The sequence below is a fragment of the Schistocerca nitens genome, chromosome 2 (genome assembly GCF_023898315.1).
Source record: "Schistocerca nitens isolate TAMUIC-IGC-003100 chromosome 2, iqSchNite1.1, whole genome shotgun sequence".
Taxonomy (NCBI): domain Eukaryota; kingdom Metazoa; phylum Arthropoda; class Insecta; order Orthoptera; family Acrididae; genus Schistocerca; species Schistocerca nitens.
In genome coordinates, this window is record NC_064615.1 from 920,688,515 (window position 1) to 920,710,904 (window position 22,390).

The 22,390-nt window shown below is 45.0% G+C and overlaps 1 protein-coding gene across 2 annotated transcripts in view; it reads right to left on the reverse strand.

Annotated features, from left to right (window-relative positions):
• The window catches only part of LOC126237240 (lactosylceramide 4-alpha-galactosyltransferase-like), a 543,469-nt gene that overhangs the window by 431,500 nt on the left and 89,579 nt on the right, over positions 1-22,390 (reverse strand). The window lies entirely within an intron of this gene.

Here is a 22,390-nt window from a genome sequence, read left to right on the forward strand (position 1 = left end):
CTATCCGCTGCAGATCTTGCTGCATTTCGCTGCAATTTTATAATGCTGCAACTTCTCTGTATACTACAGCATCATCTGCGAAAAGCCGCATGGAACTTCCGACACTATCTACTAGGTCATATATATATATATATATATATATATATATATATATATATATATATATATATATTGCGAAAAGCAATGGTCCCATAACACTCCTCTATGGCACGCCAGAGGTTACTTTAACGTCTGTAGACGTCTCTCCATTGAGAACAAGATACTGTGTTCTGTTTGCTAAAAACTCTTCAATCCAGCCACACCGCTGGTCTGATATTCCGTAGGCTCTTACTTTGTGTATCAGGCGACAGTGCGGAACTGTATCGAACGCCTTCCGGAAGTCAAGGAAAATGGCATCTACCTGGGAGCCTGTATCTAATATTTTCTGGGTCTCATGAACAAATAAAGCGAGTTGGGTCTCACACGAACGCTGTTTCCGGAATCCATGTTGATTCCTACAGAGTAGATTCTGAGTTTCCAGAAATGACATGATACGCGAGCAAAAAACCTGTTCTAAAATTCTACAACAGATCGATGTCAGAGATATAGGCCTATAGTTTTGCGCATCTGCTCGACGACCCTTCTTGAAAACTGGAACTACCTGTGCTCTTTTGCAATCATGTTGAACCTTCCGTTTCTCTAGAGACTTGCGGTACACGGCTGTTAGAAGGGGGGCAAGTTCTTTCGCGTACTCTGTGTAGAATCGAATTGGTATCCCGTCAGGACCAGTGGACTTTCCTCTGTTGAGTGATTTCAGTTGCTTTTCTATTCCTTGGACACTTATTTCGATGTCAGCCATTTTTTTCGTGCGAGGATTAAGAGAAGGAACTGGAGTGCGGTCTTCCTCTGTGAAACAGCTTTGGAAAAAGGTGTTTAGTATTTCATCTTTACGCGTGTCATCCTCTGTTTCAATGCCATTATCATCCCAGAGTATCTGGATATGCTGTTTCGATTCACTTACTGATTTAACGTAAGACCAGAACTTCCTAGGATTTTCTGTGAAGTCGGTACATAGAATTTTATTTTCTAATTCACTGAACGCTTCACGCATAGCCCTCCTTACGCTAACTTTGACATCGTTTAGCTTCTGTTTGTTTGAGAGGTTTTGGCTGCGTTTAAATTTGCAGTGAAGCTCTCTTTGCTTTCGCAGTAGTTTCCTAACTTTGTTGTTGAACCACGGTGGGTTTTTCCCGTCCCTTTAAAACGCATTGCCTTGAACTGTTTCCATAAACACTCAACATTGTCAGTATCGGAACAGAAATTTTCGTTTTGATCTGTTAGGTAGTCTGAAATCTGCCTCCTATCACTCTTGCGAAACAGATAAACCTTCCTCCCTTTTTTATATTCCTATTTACTTCCATATTCAGGGATGCTGCCACGGCCTTATGATCACGGATTCCCTGTTCTGCGCTTACAGAGTCGTTATGATTAAAGTCTGGCTCTTCCCCGCGCTCATTTTGGGCCGACACTTTGTGGCCCAAGCTCCAAGCGTGTCGCAAGCTTTATGTAGGCGACGTCTTTCGATGTATGCTCATAACTGCCCTCAAACAGTGCAGTGTCATCGGCGTATAACGCCAGATCAACTCTCGGAGTTTTCGGAGTATCGGCGGTCTACAGTGTGTGTAGCAGGTGCCCGATTACAGACCTCTGTGCTCTCCCGCTCTGATTTGTCGCGCTGTCGAGACTCCTCCATCGGGTTTGCATCGAATGTTCTATTACTGAGGTATGATTTCAGCAGGGGCACGTGTGACACCGGCACTCCCTGGTCAAGAAGCTTGAACAGAAGACCGTTATGCCACACGCTGTCGAAGGCCTTCGGCACATCTAATATTAATTCCCCAAGGCACTCACGACTGTCTAGTGCCTCCAAGCGCTTCTCAACTAACCTGAGTAATTCTTGTTGTTGTGTGGAGTGCACCCTCCGGAAACCTAACTGCTCGTCCGTTAAAAAAAAAATGGCTCTGAGCACTATGGGACTCAACTGCTGAGGTCATTATTCCCCTAGAACTAAGAAATAGTTAAACCTAACTAACCTAAGGACATCACAAACATCCATGCCCGAGGCAGGATTCGAACCTGCGACCGTAGCGGTCTTGCGGTTCCAGACTGCAGCGCCTTTAACCGCACGGCCACTTCGGCCGGCGCTCGTCCGTTAAGAGGCGCCCCGCCGCCACATATCTTCGCAACCGTTTGGCATACAAACTTTCGAACACTTTCGAATGTGGCGGCAGAAGGCTTATAGGCCGATAATTGCTCGCAAATCTGGGGTCCTTACCTGGTTTTGGGATGGCTACCATCTCTATTTGCGAGAAAGACGGGAAGCCGTTCCTCCTCACGTTGAAGGTGGTTTTCTCCACTATGTCGTCAATGGGCGTGAAATCCTCCACGAACGCATCTGCCAAGGCGTTTGCTTCGGCATTCGGTTCGCAGATGACCTCAAACCCGACTTGCAGTGACTAGATTCACTGTTTTTTTAAGTAAAAACTGTTTTGTTATGCGCCAGGCACTATAATCACCGGTTCTGAACGGCGCGATCCACCCCTCCCAGTCTCGATCCCTGTGGTTATCTACGGCAACCTTGATTTCACGGCGAAGGCGGTTAATACGCCTTTCTTCATGGGATTTCGTGTTTTCCGTAATGGCCTCCCGTATGTCGAGTCGGGAGGAAGCTACTTAGAGGGGTCGCGTCAACAGCTTGCAGTGTAAGTTGCTCAGATACTGCACGAGCCTCGTCCACCTTGACTTCATCTATCTTAGACATTGCAGTGAGTATCGGCTAGATACACTTCAGTTTTTCCAGTCAACAGCTCTCAGCTGGCGGCGGCCGTTTTCTGTTATGTTTCGTTAAGTCGAGATCAAATACTACTGGTAGATGGTCCGACGATAGCGCAGTCCTGACATATCCGAAGTCTGGAGACCTGCGCCCTTTAGGATCGCGATGTCGAAGACATGGGCAGCCACGTCTGGGGCAGTGCGTCGGGTCACAGGGGCCATTTACTAACGCATTCTGTCGTTCGGCGGCACATAGCAGACGGCGTCCATTAGTACTTGTGACTCGCGAATTCGATTCGTAATGTTTCGCATCAAAGTCAGCGCCGATAAATACTCTGCTACGTACCGTTAATAGCTTTCCAATGTCACCTTGTGATACTGGTCTCCGCAGTTGTCTGTAGACTGATATAAAGGTGACACGACCTATGGACGTGCTGACTGCCACCTCGCTTGCTTCCAGTTGTTCGAACAGAGAAGCTGATTTACTGGTGTCGCAACGTTCGCTTGACGTAGACGGCCGTGCCGCCTCCCGCCGTTTCGCGATCGTTACGGTAGCAATAAAAATTTGCTGCGCGTACGTTCACGCCAGGTTTGAGGAATGTGTCTGTTGACAGACGTCTATGGCCTCGTCTCGCAGAAACTGGCGAAATTCGCCATCCTGAGTGTGAATGTCACTGGCGTTCCACACACGAGCGGTTAAACCTCGTGTCGCTGTGCTAGCCACATAAAATCTGAGTTTTTCCTACGGTTATCGCCTCTAGGGTCACCTTCGTAGCAGCCACAATTTTGTGCGGGCGTCCCCGTATTAGCTGCCCCACTGAAAAAGCAGTGTTTTGATCTCGTCTGTGTTCCTTGACATTCTCTCTGCACTGGTTTGACTTCCCGGAAGAGAGTTTTCAGTGCTTTTCAAAAATGTTCAAATGTGTGTGAAATCTTATGGGATTTAACTGCTAAGGTCATCAGTCCCTAAGCTTACACACTACTTAATCTAAATTATCTCAAGGACAAACACACACACACACACCCATGCCCGAGGGAGGACTCGAACCTCCGCCGGGACTAGCCGCACAGTCCAGGACTGCAGCGCCCTAGACCGCTCGGCTAATCCCGCGCAGCTTTAAGTGCTTTTGTCTCACTTTTCTTGGATTCCTGAACGATACGCTGCTGTGTTTGCGGCAGCGATGGGAACAGCTCTCTCTTCCGTCCGCTCCCTTGTTACCATAGCCTGCCGCGTTAGGTGCACTGTCCGAGTTCTGCGCCTGCTAGGGGAGGCTGCGGATTATTTTCTGGCCGCTGGATTTCAAACTGCCGTTCGTTCCCGAAATGACCGTCCTCAGGTACTTGACTTGCTGGCAGAAATACCACAGTCAGTGCGCCCTGTGATGGTTGTGGAGGGTTTTTTGCTCTGTCATCATTTCCGATGTTATTCCCCCTGAGTTTGGATGTTGCCTTCGTTGTGACTTTAGCAGGTCGAGTGCGGGATTCCAGGCGGAGACAAGCTGATACCCCGTGCCACGGTTGATAAGGTTCGGTATGGCCTTTATTTCGATGGATTCCTTAATAATGCTATCCCAGTATCTGGGTGCCTGTGTCAGAATTTTGACGTCATCGCAATTCATAGAATGATTTAGCTGCAAACAGTGTTCCGCTGGTGCTCATTACACCCAATGTCAACGGTTCTGGTGGTCTGGCTGATATATAACATGCCGCACTGGCATGGTATGTAGTAAACGCTTGTTTTCTATAGGTCCAGATCAACCTTTACACTCCCTAACAGAGCCTTAGTCTTGGTCTGTGGAAAAAAACGCTCTTGACGTTATACCTGAGAAGAATATTGCCAAATTTGGCAAAATAACAACCTTCTTTGCTTCTTCTTGTACTTCTACTGACCTTTCCGGCGGAGAAGCAGAGCGCAGTGCCCTCTGAATATCCCTAAAGAATATCCATTTCTGTAGAACATAGACTGCAGGTGTTCGATCTTCGTCAAGTTGTCTGGATCCGAAAGAGCTTGTACCCGGTGAACCAGAATTTTGATTACACCGTTATTCTGCGCCCGATGGTGACAGCTACTGGCTTGTAGGTACAGATCGTTGTGAGTTTGTTTTCGGTAAATACTGTGACCGAAAGTGTTATCTGCCTTCTTCTGGACAAGAACACCTACGAATGGGAGTTGTCCGTTGTTCTCCATCTCCATTGTGAAATTTACGTTTTTATAAAGTTAAGCTCGTACGCCCACAAACTCGTTTTCGTGGAAAACGTTTCTAAACGGAGAAGAAAGGCGTAATACAAAAAAAAAATTATCAAAAGGATAATGGCGGTTCTATGCCGCAATGCCAGTGTATAAAGAGGCCCGAGGCACATTAGTCATCTATGGTCTGACGCTAGAAACAAATTGATTGTCAATATGGTAAAAGCAAAATTATGCATTCATTGTAATTTGAAGTTTGCAACGTCCAACAATTTTTACCAAAAAATTAAAGGTAACAAACATCTGTTGATTGCTGTAACTAGCAATAATAAAAATAATTGTTAATGTTTACTACGTTTTTTACTGTGTCCACCTTCAACTCAGCAACTTCTTTCACCAGGCAATGCTCGTTAATATTGTGAGTTCAGCCTAACAAGCCTAATTGACACACATGCTTGAAATGACATGGATTTTACTGAAACCAAAAACATGCACAAGACGACTAACAGATGGAACTCCATATGATACAAAAGCAATAACTAGCAAAAGAATTGATTTTTAGCTAGGACGATGTTGTTTATAACATATGGTCGACATGTCGGTCGTCATTCATCAGCAATAACTTTAGTCGAGGGACAATGTTGTGAACAGCACTGTACATCATGCCAGTAGGTATGTGAGAAATCGCCGCCGGATGTTATCTTTCAGCATCCCTAATGATGTCGGACGATCGCGGTAGACTTGCGCCTTCTGTAATGCCACAACCAATAATCACACGGATTGACGTCTGAGGACGTCAGAGGCCAATCATGACGGAAGCGGCGGCTCAGCAAGCGATCCTCACCAAACGATGTGCGCAATGGATATTTCACAAGTGCAGAGCGCCACTCTACAAAAAAGTTGTACATTCCGGCAATGGTTCATCAGCCAGGCTAGGCATGATGCGATTCTGTGACGTACCGGCGTACCTCGCGCTCGTCACGCCAGGACACTTTGAAAAGCAGCATACCGCTGTCCAGCATCCGCTGGATGCCAATGTTAAAAAATGGTTAAGGTCAGTGCGGCTGGCCTGGCATCAATTAAAGAAGAATTGGCTCAATGGGCCCTTGCACAAGGGGTCCTTGGGGGAATGATAAAGGAATTGTAAGAGGAAAACGTCCGACTTCAAAGACAGCAACTAGCTAAGTTTTGTGTAGCCGCCGCTTTGGTGCCGGCTTAACAACCTTCAGTAAAGGATACAATACCACAGGCCTCACATGGTCCATTAACCCTCACATGGTGTCTGGGGTCTTTTTAGACCCCAAGACACGTTTATCTACAAAGAAACAGTTTTAATTTGAATGAAGACTTCTTATCCTCCGGATATGCTTCTTATGGACTTTTTATTATAATTAGGAAAATATTTATGTTTATACCACGGTTCGTAGTACAATAATTGGAAATTTTTGCAGTGGTGTCAGAAAATACCCCAGGCATAAGTGATTTTCAATACTATATTTCAACTTTATTACAAAAATAAAAACTTGCCAACAATGTACCTTCTAAACCGACATTTATATGTCCATTGTTCTAAATAATACATAGAGATACATACACGTGCACTGTTACGACAAATTCACGTGCACAGATTCACAAATTACGTGCACACCTATAAACCATATTTTAAATACACCAAAAAATCACAAGTAAACGCGATGAGAAATAAATTACTATTACAAAAACTTATAGCAGAAGGGTAGTTGAGGAAGGGAACTATAACCTTCTTTACATATAAAGCAGAACTATCGTTTGTTTATGATTCATATGAATATACAGTTCTATTCCGATGTTAATGAAATTTTGGACGTGGTTCCTTCAAGACAAGAGAGCGATCAATGTCTACGTAAGATTTCATAATATGACTTCAAACACACATGTAATATATAAAGGGGACAGATTGTTACCAAAAATCTCTTTGACCGATTTACTAAAATTTCTGCACGATCCCCTAATGACGTACGCTAAATATTTTTAATACATACAATATTTACTTCAAATTTCTTTGCCGATTTACTTCAAACTTCTACATTCAGACGAAACAGTTAAGAAAATTAATGAACAATTAAATAGCCAACAATCGAAATACAGGGTGACTATCATTAAAGTTAAACTTTCAAAACGCTGTAGAAATAACACCACTGGTCAGAATGACGTCAAATTGCAAAGGAATATTATCGGAGAAGGGGGAAAACGCACGGTAGAAGAAAAAAATAGTGCGTAAACTGATGCCTCTGTATGTTTCAGAATACGTTAATGAAAACACCTGTCATGCACACGACCCACTGAAGGTGATATGAACACTCAGGGTACACGGCTTTTCCTCCCTACGCGTCTGCGACGTTCACCATGGCTGTCTCAATGCAGGATCGCGCTCTGCTTGTAAAGCTGTATTACAAGAAAGATGACTGTGCACACGGCGCTCTGTAGAAATTCCGGACACTGAAGGGTTTGAAAAAAGGCGTTGGTCCAATGACGGCCGTGGATTTGGAGAAAATGATTTGGAAATTCGAAAAGACGGGCTCTTTTGTCCTGCAGCCTGGTAGAGGGAGGAAGCAAATTGATTCGACGTCTGTGGAAGCAGTGGCCACAGCAATGCAGGAGGAGACGAGTGGTGGTCGTTTTCTGTTGTGTGCAGGGAGAATTGCCCGAACATTGGACATACCCGGGAGCACGGTGTGTAAAATCATACGAAACATCCTTGTTTGCTATCCATTCAAAATTACCCATGCACACGAGTTGCTTCCTGTTGACCTGCCAGCAAGAGAGACTTTTGCTTTAGAATTTCTTGCTCGTATGGAAGTGGACAATGAATTGCCATGGAAGATTTTGTGGACAGACGAACCTCACTTCCATCTGAGGGGATATGTCGATACACAGAATATGGGCAACGGAAAATTCACACGCTATTCAACCAGTATCACTTCATCCTGAAAAGATCACAGTGTAGTGCGGGTTTGGGCTGGCTCTGAGCACTATGGGACTCAACTGCTGAGGTCATTAGTCCCCTAGAACTTAGAACTAGTTAAACCTAACTAACCTAACGACATCACAAACATCCATGCCCGAGGCAGGATTCGAACCTGCGACCGTAGCGGTCTTGCGGTTCCAGACTGCAGCGCCTTTAACCGCACGGCCACTTCGGCCGGCTCAGTGCGGGTTTACGGCATCATTTATCATAGGGCCATATTTTTTTTTTTTTTTTTTTTGAAGAGACTGGTGCTTCCGGTCCTGTTACCTGTACCGTCACTGGCAAGCGCTATGAGTGTCTTTTGCGCAACACGTCATTCCAGCGCTCTAACAGCGCAAATGTGTGGATGGGGGCCTTTATATGCAAGATGGCGCACCTCCACACATAGCAAATCCAGTTAAGCAGCTGCTGAAACGCCTTTTCGGAAAGACTAGAATTATCAGCCGCCACTTCCCTACAGCCTGGTCGTCCCGATCACCTGATCTTAATCCGTGTGACTTCAGTCTGTGGGGCTATCTGAAAGATGTGTTCAGTGTTCCGATTGCAAACTTAGTCGCATTGAAGGCACGCATTGCGCAACACATTCTGAACGTGACCCCGGAAACACTTCGATCACTTGTGGAACATGCTGTTCCTCAATTTCAGTTTGTTGCAGAAAACGGTGGACAGCATATCGAACATGTTTTGCGCCAGTCACGCGGAAATTAATAATCCGATTTGATTTTGATTGATGCTTTTTAGGCGGTTTTCGGCGTCAGGACAAGTAAAAACCGACGTGATTGGTGCTTTTTATACAGTTTGTGGCCTCAGGACAGTTGAAAACCAATGTGAGTGATGCATTTTATGCGGTGTTTGACTTCAGGACAATTAAAAACCGTCTTTTTCCCACCCGAGCCGGCCAGAGTGGCCGACCGGTTCTAGGTGCTACAGTCTGGAACCGCGCGACCGCTACGGTCGCAGGTTCGAATCCTGTCTCGAGCATGGATGTGTGTGATGTCCTTAGGTTAGTTAGGTTTAAGTAGTTCTAAGTTCTAGGGGTCTGATGACCTCAGAAGTTAAGTCCCATAGTGCTCAGAACTATTTTCAACGCTAAACGTACACCGTAGGCATTGTTGTATGATTCAGTTGTCAGTTGTAGTCGACCACTATTAAATTATGATGCGTAAAGCGCCTTCTATTGCTACATTTTGTAACTATTTATTTTTCTTTTGCCAAACGTTTTCCCCCTTCCACGATAATATTCCGTTGCAATTTGCCGTCATTCTGACCAGTGGTGTTATTTCTACAGCGGTTTGGAAGTTTAATTATACTCATCCTGCATATCGTGCTAAACTGTAATTCCTATCGCGAGAATAAACTACAGCGGCAATACCTGTCTTAGAGATGGTACTAGTCACTAGATCGCGGGACAAACGAAATCTCGAGAATTTGACAGAAACGTGATTGCAAACTCTTATTTACTGATTAGTCCCGTTGTTACAAAAAAATGGTTCAAATGGTTCTGAGCACTATGGGACTTAACATCTGTGGTCATCAGTCCCCTAGAACTTAGAACTACTTAAACCTAACTAACCTAAGGACATCACACACATCCATGCCCAAGGCAGGATTCGAACCTGCGACCGTAGTAGTCGCGCGGTTCCGGACTGAGCGCCTGAACCGGTAGACCACCGCGGCCGGTGCCGTTGTTGCATATGACGTTAGATACGTGTTTCGCAGACCGTATCCACATATGCCGCTGAATGTATCTACACAAATACATCATTGTACAACACATAGTTCAAGAGGTATGACGTCACAAACACTGTAATGCATGACAAAATGCCGCATCATGCATAAAGTTTTAATACATTTAATCTTTGCTACCAAGCCACTCCTACAGTCGAGTCAATCTCAGGAAGTCGCTGGCACGTAGCAGCGCATTTGACGGCTTTCGACAGCACAGCGCAAACGGCTGTAAGCTAAAGCTATAGCCATCTATAGAGTTATGAAGAGGCGTTGCCTTGGAGACGTTTACAAAATTGCATTGTAGACATACGAAGCAGCTGTTCTAATACATTTGTACGTTATGCTTATTTCTTTGTACGTCAGTTTCATTCTTTCAAAGGTGTTTTCACGAATACATGGAAATGAAATTTTTCTATATTAAACAAGAAAGTTAATTTTTTTCGTTTCTAATACGAAGTTGGCAAAACGAGCACCTGGGCAATGGCGGGTTCGTCAGCTAGTATTATATGTTTACCAGAACCGTACTCCCTCGATGGTCGAGTCCCCTTCACAGGAGCAAACTGGCAAGTAATCACCACTGGAAATGAGCCTACCACTGCTATCGTAATAATCAACAAGTTTATACGAGCTACCGTAAGTCAGTTCTGCAGGCAATATGTAACCGTCTCGGAGCTCAACGCGGAAGTAGGAACAAACACGCAAATCTCACGCCTGGCACAGTCCCGTGCAGGATGATGAGGGAGCCAAGGTAAACAGTCATCGAACTAGAATTGGGAAAATATTAAACAAACTGGCCAACCTTTAGGGAAAGTTCTGGAGCAGCCGCCGGCCGGTGTGGCCGTGCGGTTAAAGGCGCTTCAGTCTGGAACCGCGTGGCCGCTACGGTCACAGGTTCGAATCCTGCCTCGGGCATGGATGTGTGTGATATCCTTAGGTTAGTTAGGTTTAATTAGTTCTAAGTTCTAGGGGACTGATGACCACAGATGTTATGTCTCATAGTGCTCAGAGCCATTCTGGAGCAGCCACGAATATCGATATAACATTGAGCAGACAAGGAAAGTTCAAGGAGTCACACAAAGTGACCGTAATATATAACTGAACTAGAAATGTGCAACAGAGAACGCCACTGGAGTCTAGGGTAGAAGGAGCGATGGAACTTTAATAAAACAGACTGGAATCGAGTGCTGGGGGACTGTGAATCGCTTGCATTGTCAGAGGGTGGCTCTGACATGAACGAAAGTAACAAAAAATTGGTGCAAGAGATGATACGGGCAGTGAACGCACCTGTGCCAAAGAGAAGGAAGGCCATTGCGGCCTTGACGTCGCCGTGTTCGGCCGAGGTCGGTTAGCTCTGCCAGTCTGTGTGTAGAGCAAGAGCCAGCCGCTGTGGCCGAGCGTTTCTAGGCGCTTCAGTCCGGAACCGCGCTGCTGCTACGGTCGCAGGTTCGAATCCTGCCTCGGGCATGGCTGTGTGTGATGTCCTTAGCTTAGTTGTGTTTAAGTAGTTCAAAGACTAGGGGACTGATGACCTCAGATGTTAAGTCCCGTAGTGCTTAGAGCCATTTGAACCATTTTTGCAGAGCAAGAGAGAGGAATCAACGATCGGTAATCTGGAAAGAAGGAATGATAAAGTTACAAGACTTTCCAACATAAACTACGAGAGGTCCGTCTTGTGACCTGGGAGAAATTTGACAGAGCCAATGGCCACTGATCCGTGGGGAAAACACTAAAATGACCGGTAGGGATGAGGGGTGGGGAGGGATGACAGCGACTTGACAGGAACCTGTTGAGTTATCGCTTCACTCCGCGCTCCTTGAATAGGATACGGAACCGCAGCGTGCTATAAGAGAAAGGGTGTAGGAGGCGTACCATAATGATAATCGGGTCCTCCCCTTCTCAGAAGAAGAGGTAGCTGCTATGATCAGGACATTCAAAAGAGGGAGGACCACTGGGTCTGGCAATAGATATCATTCAGTACCTCGCCCCACGACAATACAATGAGTGTCTCATGAAAGGATTATTTTTGAACGTCTGGAAAAGGGCCGAATTGGTCATTTCCAACAAGGGAAAACACAGGGATCCCACACAAATAATGTAATACAGATCTATTTGTCTGTTATACGTTGTTGACAATTTACTCGGGAAGCTGTTATGTGGTAGACTGCAGGCCCATCAGGCCTTGTATGGGTGGAACGAACGAGAGCAAGTTCGGCTTTCGCGTGGGGTGCGTCACATCAGATTCGCTAACGTTCGCAGCCGACACATGCCTCTCGTCGACGCAGTATAAATACGTGGCAGGGATCATGCCGACAGCAGTGGCGTCTCTGACAACCTGTGGTAGCTCTTGCTCATCTCCCGCTTGCGGGGGATGGAGAGTATTGGACCTCTGTACGGCTGCCTGAGGAGCTACTGTAGTGAACGTGAGGTTCAGCTATCATCTCCAAGTACAAATATCTGCAAAAGCGTTATCAAAGTGCGCCCTCAGGGCTTCGTGGTAGGTCTAGCTTTCTGGGACGTGTATATGGAGCTCTTGTTGGACAAGTTACAGCATTGGAGACGGCAGTATATTTAGATGATCTCCTTCTCTTGGTAGGTGGCAATAGCCTCCTAGAGAGGGAGAATAAAGCCAGCCACATCATAGGCGTAGTGTATGACTGCTGCAAGGCAACGAAGATGTCACTCGCTCCAGATAAATCAAGGTATATATTACTAAAAGGGAAATTGGCACGAAACGCGAATATCAAGTGGATTATGCACCATTCCGACGGCAGTCGGAAGCCAAATATCTGGGGGTTATCCTCAACGAACGCTGGATTTTGGGGGCACATAACAATGCGGTGACACAGATAGCTCTCAAAATAACAAACAAGTTAAAGAATACTGGTGGAAGCAGGTTTCATTTGTCGCCTGGTCAAGTTATATTGTAACAGCGTGCTTGCATCGATCGTGGGCTACGACTCCAGCGTTTGGGCCTACAAGCTTACTCGGTTGAGGACCGCCGTGGCGGTTGGTAGAGTTCAAACATGCAACCTTCCCAGATCCACTGGAAGATACCGTACGTTGCCTGTAACTGCTCTGCTTAAGTCATGGGCCAATGCCCATTGGACTTTACCGTTCAGCAGCAAGTAGCCGTCTACGGACTGTGAAACCAAAATTTAGACAAAGATGAAGACATACTAGGCAGGCGAGCAGATAATGAACAAGAAATTGAAACCACCACACTAGACCTGTGCAGAAATATTGGGAAGCAGAGGAGAAGGGCGCACGTAAGGGACTGTTTGAAGATTAGACACCTGAAATCGAGCAAAGGCTTAATGGGTCCTGTCCTGCATAGTTCTCTTGAATTCTGAAGTTTAGGTATTTCATTTATGTAAGAGTTGTCTCACTTTCCTTCTTTCCAACTACCAACCACAAGAACCAATTTCCGGTGTTAAAGTAGCGCGGGGTAGCCACGCGGTAGCCACAGCACCTAGCCACGGTTCGCGCGATTCCCTCCTTCGGAGGTTCGAGTCCTCCCTCGGGCATGGGTGTGTGTGTGTGTGTGTGTGTGTGTGTGTGTGTGTGTGTGTGTGTGTGTGTGTGTGTGTTGTCCTTAGCGTAAGTTAGTTTAAATTAGATTAAGTAGTGCGTAAGGTCCCATAGGAACTTACCACAAATTTTCAATTTTCCGGTGTTAAATTTTAAAGTAAGCAATAAGGAACCAACTCCAATTTCTACCCATACGCTCGGTGGGTCAATAAATGTTGAGACTTATAGTATTAATCTGGTAGAACATTAGAAAATGTTTATAATGCGACACTGCTTCTGAGAAAAGTCAATTTTGAATTGTATTTTGTAAAATTTAGCTAAAACAGCTCTAGCTCAAAATTTCGAGCTTGGAGTTGGTTCCGTATTGCATAACCACGTCTAAATGTAGTGTCCGATAATCATGTAAGGAAATGAGCTATAGACGTAGTAAATTAATGAAAAAAATGGAAATGAAATGTCCAGGGCCATTAGTTGGCCGTTTTTTGCGCTCTTTTTTGGCTTCAATAAAATCCCATGTCATTTCAGGCATGTGAGTCAAGTTTTACCTCTCCATCTACATTATTACATGAATTAGTGCATTCTCAAATTTTTTACGGGCTTTTGGGTCACCCTACATTTTGCGTAAACGCGTAGGCGTCTGCGGGCAGGTCAGCCTCATTAAAGTCCTTCTGGGTGTACTATCGGATTATCTTACCAAACTATAGAATGATTTTTCACTCTGCATCGGAATGGGTGCTGATCTGAAACTTCCTGGTGGATTAAAACCGTTTATTGGCAGATTAAAACTGTTTGTCAGACAGATACTCAAACCTGCAATCATTGCTTTTCGCGGGAAACTGTTCCATTGATTGAGCTATCCAAGCACAACTAACGAACCACTGGAGAACTTCTAAAGGTAGAAGAGGAAGTATAGGCGGGAGCATAGCTGTGATTCCGGGTCGCGAGTCGTGTTTAGATAGCTCAATTGGTAGAACACTTGCCTGCGAAAGACACAAGCTCCAATTTCGAGACCCTATTCGGCACTCAACTTTAATCTTCCAGGAAGGTTCAGATCAGCACACACTCTGCTGCAGAATGAAAAATCATTCTGGAATCAATCCCTCACACTGTGGCTAAGCCAAAGCGCCACAACATCCTTTCATCTAGGAATGCTTGTCGCACAAGGCTGCAGGAGAACTTCTGTGAAACTTGGAAGGCAGGAGACGAAGGAACGAGATGCTGGCAGAGGTAAAGAGGTGTGGACGGGTAGTGAGACGTGCTCGGAGCGCTCATTCGATAGAGCACTTGCCTGCAAAAACCAATGGTCCCGAGTTCGAGTCCCTCTCTGATACGTAGTTTTCATCAGCCAGGAAGTTTCATAGCTTACAAAATAATTGTATATATTACAGTAATAACCTACGTTCAGATGTGTTGCAGTGGCCGTCCTCACGACAGACTGCATGTACGTGCGCGACTGGAAACCAAGAAGCAATGATGAAACGCAGGATGTTTCACAGTCTTTGCGTAGGCGTTCTTTAGAATTCGCTGACTCTGGGACGACAGGATTTCACCGAACTAGCAGGGTGAGCTAACTAGGTGTGCAGCACAAATGCTTTGAAACATCTTGTATGTCAAAACACAGAAAAAATCCTATAGCGGCCGCCACGAAAATAGGTACCTCAAGGTCATCTCACCGCGTTATAGCATTGCTAGTTAGTTAAAATTCCGAAAAAATATTAGACATCTCTGTTTGTAGTCTAGAATATAATGCAGTACTTTCTAAAAGAAAATTCTTGCCAGCTGCTACGGAAGAAAAACTAACGTTACAAGAAATGTTGAGGACAAATAATTTCTTACTTCAACCTGTTGTTAAAAACAGAACTACTGACATATTTGGACTGAAAAAAATATACGAACATTCTGAAATTTTATAGATGCATGTGACATATATTTTATCGTGGCCGGCCGGTGTGACCGAGCGGTTCTATGCGCTTCAGTCTGGAACCGCGCGACTGTTACGGTCGCAGGTTCGAATCCTGCCTCGGCATGGATGTGTGTGATGTCCTTAGGTTAGTTAGGTTTAAGTAGTTCTAAGTTCTAGGGGACTGTTGACCTCAGATGTTAAGTCCCACAGTGCTCAGAGCTATTTGAACCATATTTTATCGTGAAAGCATAAAAGTATTCAGACATAAAGTAAAATACCCTGCTGCTAAGAAAACAATAAAATTAATTTTGGTAACACCTGAGACATAATTACAGTACCATGTCACGTATGAACGCATTTTATTTGACAGAGACTCCGTGCACCACCAGGATTTTTTCCGACGGTAAGCCTTAATGCGACTGCCTCTGGAGATCTGTTTTATTTGAAGCTCTTAACTGAACCTTCTTCATTGCACCCATGACCCAGCTCGCCGATATACGCTCTACAAAAGTAATTGTAGATACTCTCAGGCCACTATCTTCGTTGAAGCCGAGCAAAATACGAAGGTGAGTCAAATGAGAACCTTAAATTTGTAATAACAAATCGAAATTTCGCGCCGTTATCCTGTAAGTTGGTAAGCGTGCTACAAACAGCGTGCAGAATGGCCTGTAGCTGGCAGCATAGTGCAGATGCACACATACCGCCGCAGTATCAGTATAAAGATGTCCGCCCCAATTGCGACTTGTACCAGGGAAGAACAGCGTTCTGTTATTCGGTTTTTGCGTAGTGAAGGTGTGAAACCTGTTGAAATTCATCGACGAATGAAGGTTCAGTACGGTGGTGCATGTTTGTCACAGCAGCAAGTCTACGAATGGAGTAGGAAGTTCGCAAATGGTGTGACTTCAGTGGAAGATGCTCCTCGTCAAGGTCAGGCACAACGAGTTGTCACTCCACAGAACATTGCAGCATTTGAAGCCATAGTGAAGGAAAACCGCCGAGTGACACCGAGTAACATTGCAGCATGTTTACAGATTAGTCATGGGTCAGCACACCATACTGTGCATGATGTGCTCCAGTTCCACAAAGTGTCTGCAAGATGCGTGCCACGGCAGCTGACTCCTGAAATGAGAGGACTTGTTGATGCTTGTGAAGTACTTCTTTGGCGCTTTGAACGAGAAGGTGATGGCTTCCTTGCGAAGAAACCTGGGTTCACTTACACCAACCGGAAGCGAAGAGAGCGAGCAAGGAATGGCGCCATTCCTCGTCTCCAAAACCAAAGAAGTTTCGCACAGAACCATCAGCGGGGAAGTTTATGCTGACTCTCTTTTGGGACAAAAAAGGCGTCATTTTGGAGCATTACATGCCTAGAGGGACCACTGTCACCAGTGCATCATACACAGATCTCCTAAAAAAATCATCTGCGGCCTGCAATCAAATCGAAGCGACGTGGATTGCTGTCAGCACGTGTCCTTTTGCAACATGACAATGCAAGGCCCCACACTGCCCATACAACAGTTGCTACAATCGCATACCTGCATTTTGAGTATCTTCCTCATCCACCATACGTACGAGACCTTGTCCAAGTGATTTACATATGTTTGGACCACTCAAAGACGCAATGGGAGGAAAGTAGTTCGGTTCTGATGCAGAGGTACGCCACGTGGTGCATGGGTGGTTGCACGGACTACCTAAAGAATGTTTTTCTAAAGGTATTTATGCACTTTGTAAGCGCTGGAGGACTTGCATTGAGAGTGGGGGAGATTCTGTTGAAAAGTGATACAGCTTTGTACCACTTCTGCACAATAAATAATATTTAAAAAAATATTTAAGGTTTTCATTTGACTCATCCTCGTACATTTGTGCGTATGGTTTTGTAAAAACCAGGGTTTATCGGAGTATACTGCAAGACTGTTGTCCTCAGCAAGCGATAAGTGTATTGTACACAAAACTTCGTCCTTGCAACTGCAATGTCTGTGCATTCCATTAAAATTTTTCGCCCACCATTACATTTCCTGAATCAAAAGCCAAGTGAGTAGAGTAGACAAAGAACGGAGGTCTCTGAGCCAGAATAATTGTTTCCACCGTAATCACACTGTATTTTTCTAGACTCCAGATCATCTCATGAGTTGTGGTACCTAAGTACACTTCTAAGCACTAATCTTTTATCAAAATCGTAAAATTTCGTAATTTCCGTTTTCAATTACGTCCCTTTCTTGGAGAATCAAAAAACATTCTCACATCTAGAGATTCTCCTGACTTTACTCCATTGTTAATATGTAATGCAATCGATTCCGAAATACCATAAGGTTTATTTGTCATTATGTGAACTTGCAAAAAGGTTATATCATTCTAGGTTTCTTCGCTGTCAGCCAGTGCATTTGATACGACAATTTTAGATTGTTTTCGAAACTGTTTACACCTCCTAAAAATGGCTCTGAGCACTATGGGACTTAACAGCCGTGGTCATCAGTCCCCTAGAACTTAGAACTACTTAAACCTAACTAACCTAAGGACATCACACACATCCATGCCTACACCTCCTACGCAGGCCCTTGCTTCTGCATTTCGATCACTACCAAACACAGGTCCACTCTCCGATCCACCGAAGACTGAAACCACGTGTGAACACACGATATCGGAATCACAGCGCTTACCGCCTCCGGGCTGCAGGCAGCGCGTGTGACCTTGAGGTGTGTAACTTCGTGACCGCCACTCTAACGATAAGGAAAACAAAGTTGATATTTTTTCCGATATTTATACAGCATGAATGACAACGGGCTGACAAAAGAAAAGTTTAAGTATCAAAATTAATGAAGTACAAGCTGGTTCCGAGAAGTTAAATTCGCAATACTCGACAGAAAAGCAAAACAGCAGTAGAAGGGAAAGAGTTAAACTTTAAACTGAGAAGGGTTCCGAAGCAGGAGCAGTTAAGAGAAGAGGTGGGAAATAGTATGAAGGAAAGGAAACTGACGAAAGGATGAAATACTCGACAAAAGAAAAGTGTTCCAGTTGGCCAAAGCAAGAAACACGATAGTAAGACAGGTGCTGATTTTTCCCCCCTTTTTCCACCTGCGTTCAGGTTTATAACAGAACCTTACACTGAGGTGACAAAAATTATCGGATACCTTCTAATATCGTGTAGGACCTCCTCTGGACGGTGTAGTTCAGCAACTCGACTTGGTATGTGTGGTGTCACTGCCAGACACCACACTTGCTAGGTGGTAGCCTTTAAATCGTCAGCGGTCCGTTAGTATACGTCGGACCCGCGTGTCGCCACTATCAGTGATAGCAGACCGAGCGCCGCCACACGGCAGGTCTAGTCTAGTGAGACTCCCTAGCACTCACCCCAGTTGTACAGCCGACTTTGCTAGCGATCGTTCACTGTCTACATACGCTCTCATTTGCAGAGACGACAGTTTGGCATAGCCTTCAGCTACGTCATTTGCTACGACCTAGCAAGGCGCCATATTCAGTTACTATAATTACTTCAAGAATGTGTTCTGAACAGATAATATTGTGAATCATGTACCGTCAAGAGAGACGTTAATCATTAATGGATTAAAGTTAAGTATGAAACTAATTACGTCCGCTTTCTGAATTCTTATTCCTTGTCATGTTCCAGACCACACGTCAGCATAGGTCTTCCCTCCTCACGCCAGCCTGCGTGAGCTAAAACGCGTGCATTTCAGCCTCCACTCGTAACACGGTGTTGGCTCTTCCGCTAACACAAAAGTATGGACTCAAAAAGTCTTTGTAAGTCTCCTGCAGAAATACTGAGCCATGCATTCCCTGTAGTCGTACATAATTGAGACAGTGTTGCCAGTGCAGGATTTTGTGCACTGACTGACCTCTCCATTATGTCTATAAATGTTCGATGGCATTCATGTCGGGCGATCTGGGTGGTCACTCATTCTCTCGAACTGTCCAGACTTTTCTTCAAAGCAATCGCAATCAGCTGGTCCACTGACTTGGCGCATTGGCTCAGAATGGTTCAAATGGCTCTGGGCACTATGGGACTTAACTGCTGAGGTCACCAGTCCTCTAGAACATAGAATTACTTAAACCTAACTAACCTAAGGACAGCACACACATCCATGCCCGAGGCAGGATTCGAACCTGCGACCGTAGCGGTCGTGCGGTTCCAGACTGAAGCGACTAGAACCGCTCGACCACTCCGGCCGGCACTTGGCGCATTGTCATCCATAAAGTTCCATCGTTGTTTCGGAATCTGAAGTCCGTGAATGACTGCAAATGGTCTGCAAGTATCCGAACATAACCATTTTCACTCAGAGATTGGTTCAGTTGGACTAGGGGACCCAGTTCATTCCACGTAAACACTGCCCACACCATTATGAAGCCACCAGCAGCTTGCAGAATGACTTGTTGACAACCTGGAGTCCACGGCTTCATAGAGTCTGCGCCACACCCGAACTGTAGCGTCAGCTCTTACTAACCGAAATCAGGACTCATCTGATAAGCTCACGGTTTTCCAGTCATCTAGGGTCATGAACCTAGGAGAGGCGCTGCAGGCGATGTAGCGCTGTTAGCGAAGGCATTCGCGTCGATCGTCTGTAGCTAAAGCCCCCATGCGTCTAGATCCAATTACCACCCCGCGTTGGAAGTCTGTAAATCCCCATCGCGCGGTCATAATTACGTTGGAAACCATTTCAAATGAATCACTTGAGTGCAAACGGCATCTCCGCCACTGCCCTGCCCTTCTATTCCTTGTGTCGTACTACCGCCATCTGCATATCTACATATGGCCAGCCCGCGACTTCTGTCACTTCAATGTAAAGAGCAGCTGTCAGGTGTTACAGACTTGTTAGTGTGGAGAATAAAAGCACGCACAACGGTGGGTTCCTCTTCCTCTGGCAGCTGTAGGATCATGTGGGCGTTGCTTATCTCAGCGGGACAGGATGTGTCGCCGCCGGCCGGAAAACGCGGCAAGGAAGGGTGCAGGGCCATCCGCTCCGCTGCGCCCGCAAACCGTCAAGACTGCCTCGCCCTACCTCAACTCACCTCAAGTAAACGCGACGTTGTCAGCCAGACAACATCACGGCTGTCAAAGCGATACGACTTCTGTCAGGAACGCTAACCCGTAGAGCAACCCAGACGCGAGCACGCATTACAGCAATTCGTCGCCAGGTGGCGCCATTTGTATGTCCGTTAAGTCGGGAAATGTGTTGGAAAACGCACAGACTAGAATGAAAGGTCCCCAGTTCGAGTCTCGGTCCGGCACACAGTTTTAATCTGCCAGGAAGTTTCAACGCACAGACTGATCGCTGATCAAGCAGTATTTCCATGCCGTCCTGTGAATAGCACGCGAAAAATCCCTCGATACGTTTCTTTGGGAATTAAGCGTGGTTTTATACTTCTGTTTTGTTTCGGTATTCCCACTTGGAGTATGAACCATACGTTAGAGTCTGTTGTTATTGAGGGAGCACACTGAAAAATTACGTTCGCATTCTTATTAAGCAGGAATCTACGTAAATAAAATGTAAAAGTTCGTGTGTTCAAAATCTTATACGGGGGTCATTCAATAATTAAAGGGACAAATTGGTCTGGAGAAAAAAACTGTTAGTAGCGCAGGTTCGGTACTTTTATGGCTTTAAGTTGGCATCACTGGGGTGAGCGCTGTTCAGCTGATGTATCAACATTGTTTTGTTTATAACCTCAAAAATACATTTCAAGATGGCGAGTCCGCTTGAAACGTCCACATTAGTTGAACAACGTTCTGTTATTCTGTTTTTCCTTGCTGAAGGCGAGAAACCCGTGAATATATACTGAAGAAAGTTTGTGGTGAAGGTTGTGTGAACCGTGCAAATTTTTACAAGGGGGTAGAGCAGTTAAAAATTGGTCGCGACTCACTGGCTGACGGAACACCTTTCTCGCCGACCAGTTGTAGTTTCAACTCCCTCACTTGAAAGTCGAATTGATGACATTAATCGTGCCGACCGCCATGTGACTGTGGAAATTATAGTTGATAAGGTTCAAGTTAGTACTGGCACAGTTCATAATATTATCTGTAACATGCTGAAGTACCGCAAAACATGTGCAAGGTGGGTCCCAAAGGAGTTGACGCAGCTACACACGGAAACAACGTCGAGGGTGTGTACAGAGATAAAGGAACGTTATCAAAGAGAAGGTGAGCACCTCCTCAACAAAATTTTAACTTGTGATGAAACTTGGGTTCACTATTATGAGCCAGAATCAAAAAGACAAAGCATGGAGTGGACGCACACCAACTCACCTGTCAGGAAAAAAATTCAAAACCCAAGCATCAGCAGGAAAAGTCACGTTGGCGGTGTTTTGGGTTGCTGAAGGTCCAGTTTTTTGTGATTATGTCGAAGACCAGCATACGATGAACAGCCAATATTACTTTGTTTTGCTTTTAAACAAGGTGAAGCCAGCCATGAGAGAGAGACGTCGTGGATATCAGAGGTGTGATTCTCCAGCAAGTCAAAGCACGTCCTCATATTGCTCAACTACGTGAAACCATCGACAGAATGGGCTGGGAAGTACTGCCTCATCCCCCTTACAACCCCGATTTAGCACCTAGTGATATCCATTTGTTTGGTGCACTGGAAAGGCATTACGTGGGAAGAGGTTCCAGGACAACGAGGATGCGAAAAAGTTTGTGGTAAATTGGTTCAAACACAAGATAAAGAGTTCTTTGCAGCCAGAATAAAAGTGCATAAATGTTCGAGGGGACTATGTTGAAAAGTAGAAAGAGTATTGTTTTGTGAAAATAAACGCTTTTTTTCTCCAGACCAATTTGTCTCTTTAATTATTGAATGACCCTCGTATCTCCGAAAGTTCTTCTCCGATTATTTTGAAATTTTGACACAACGCTGCATTCGAACACGATCGTGTTTTATATACCTACTGGAGCGCCATATCAAAACGTATTTAATATAAAAAAGGGAAACGTTGTTACCAAAAATCTCGGAAGTTCTTGTACAATCAACTTCAAATTTTTACAAATTAATAAGCTTATGATGGACATACGTTATGTACTTTTAATAAATTTAAAATGTAAATGTATAAACAATACGTAATAGGAAACCATTGTTAGCAAACACTCGAAAAATTCTTGACAAATTTACTTCAAATTTTTACAGGACGCTATAGTACACGATTCACAAAAGATGGCAGTTCGAGCAGGTCGAGACACGGACGGGGAATTTACTGTTGCCGGTTCCAAGCGACAGTTGCGGTACGCGAT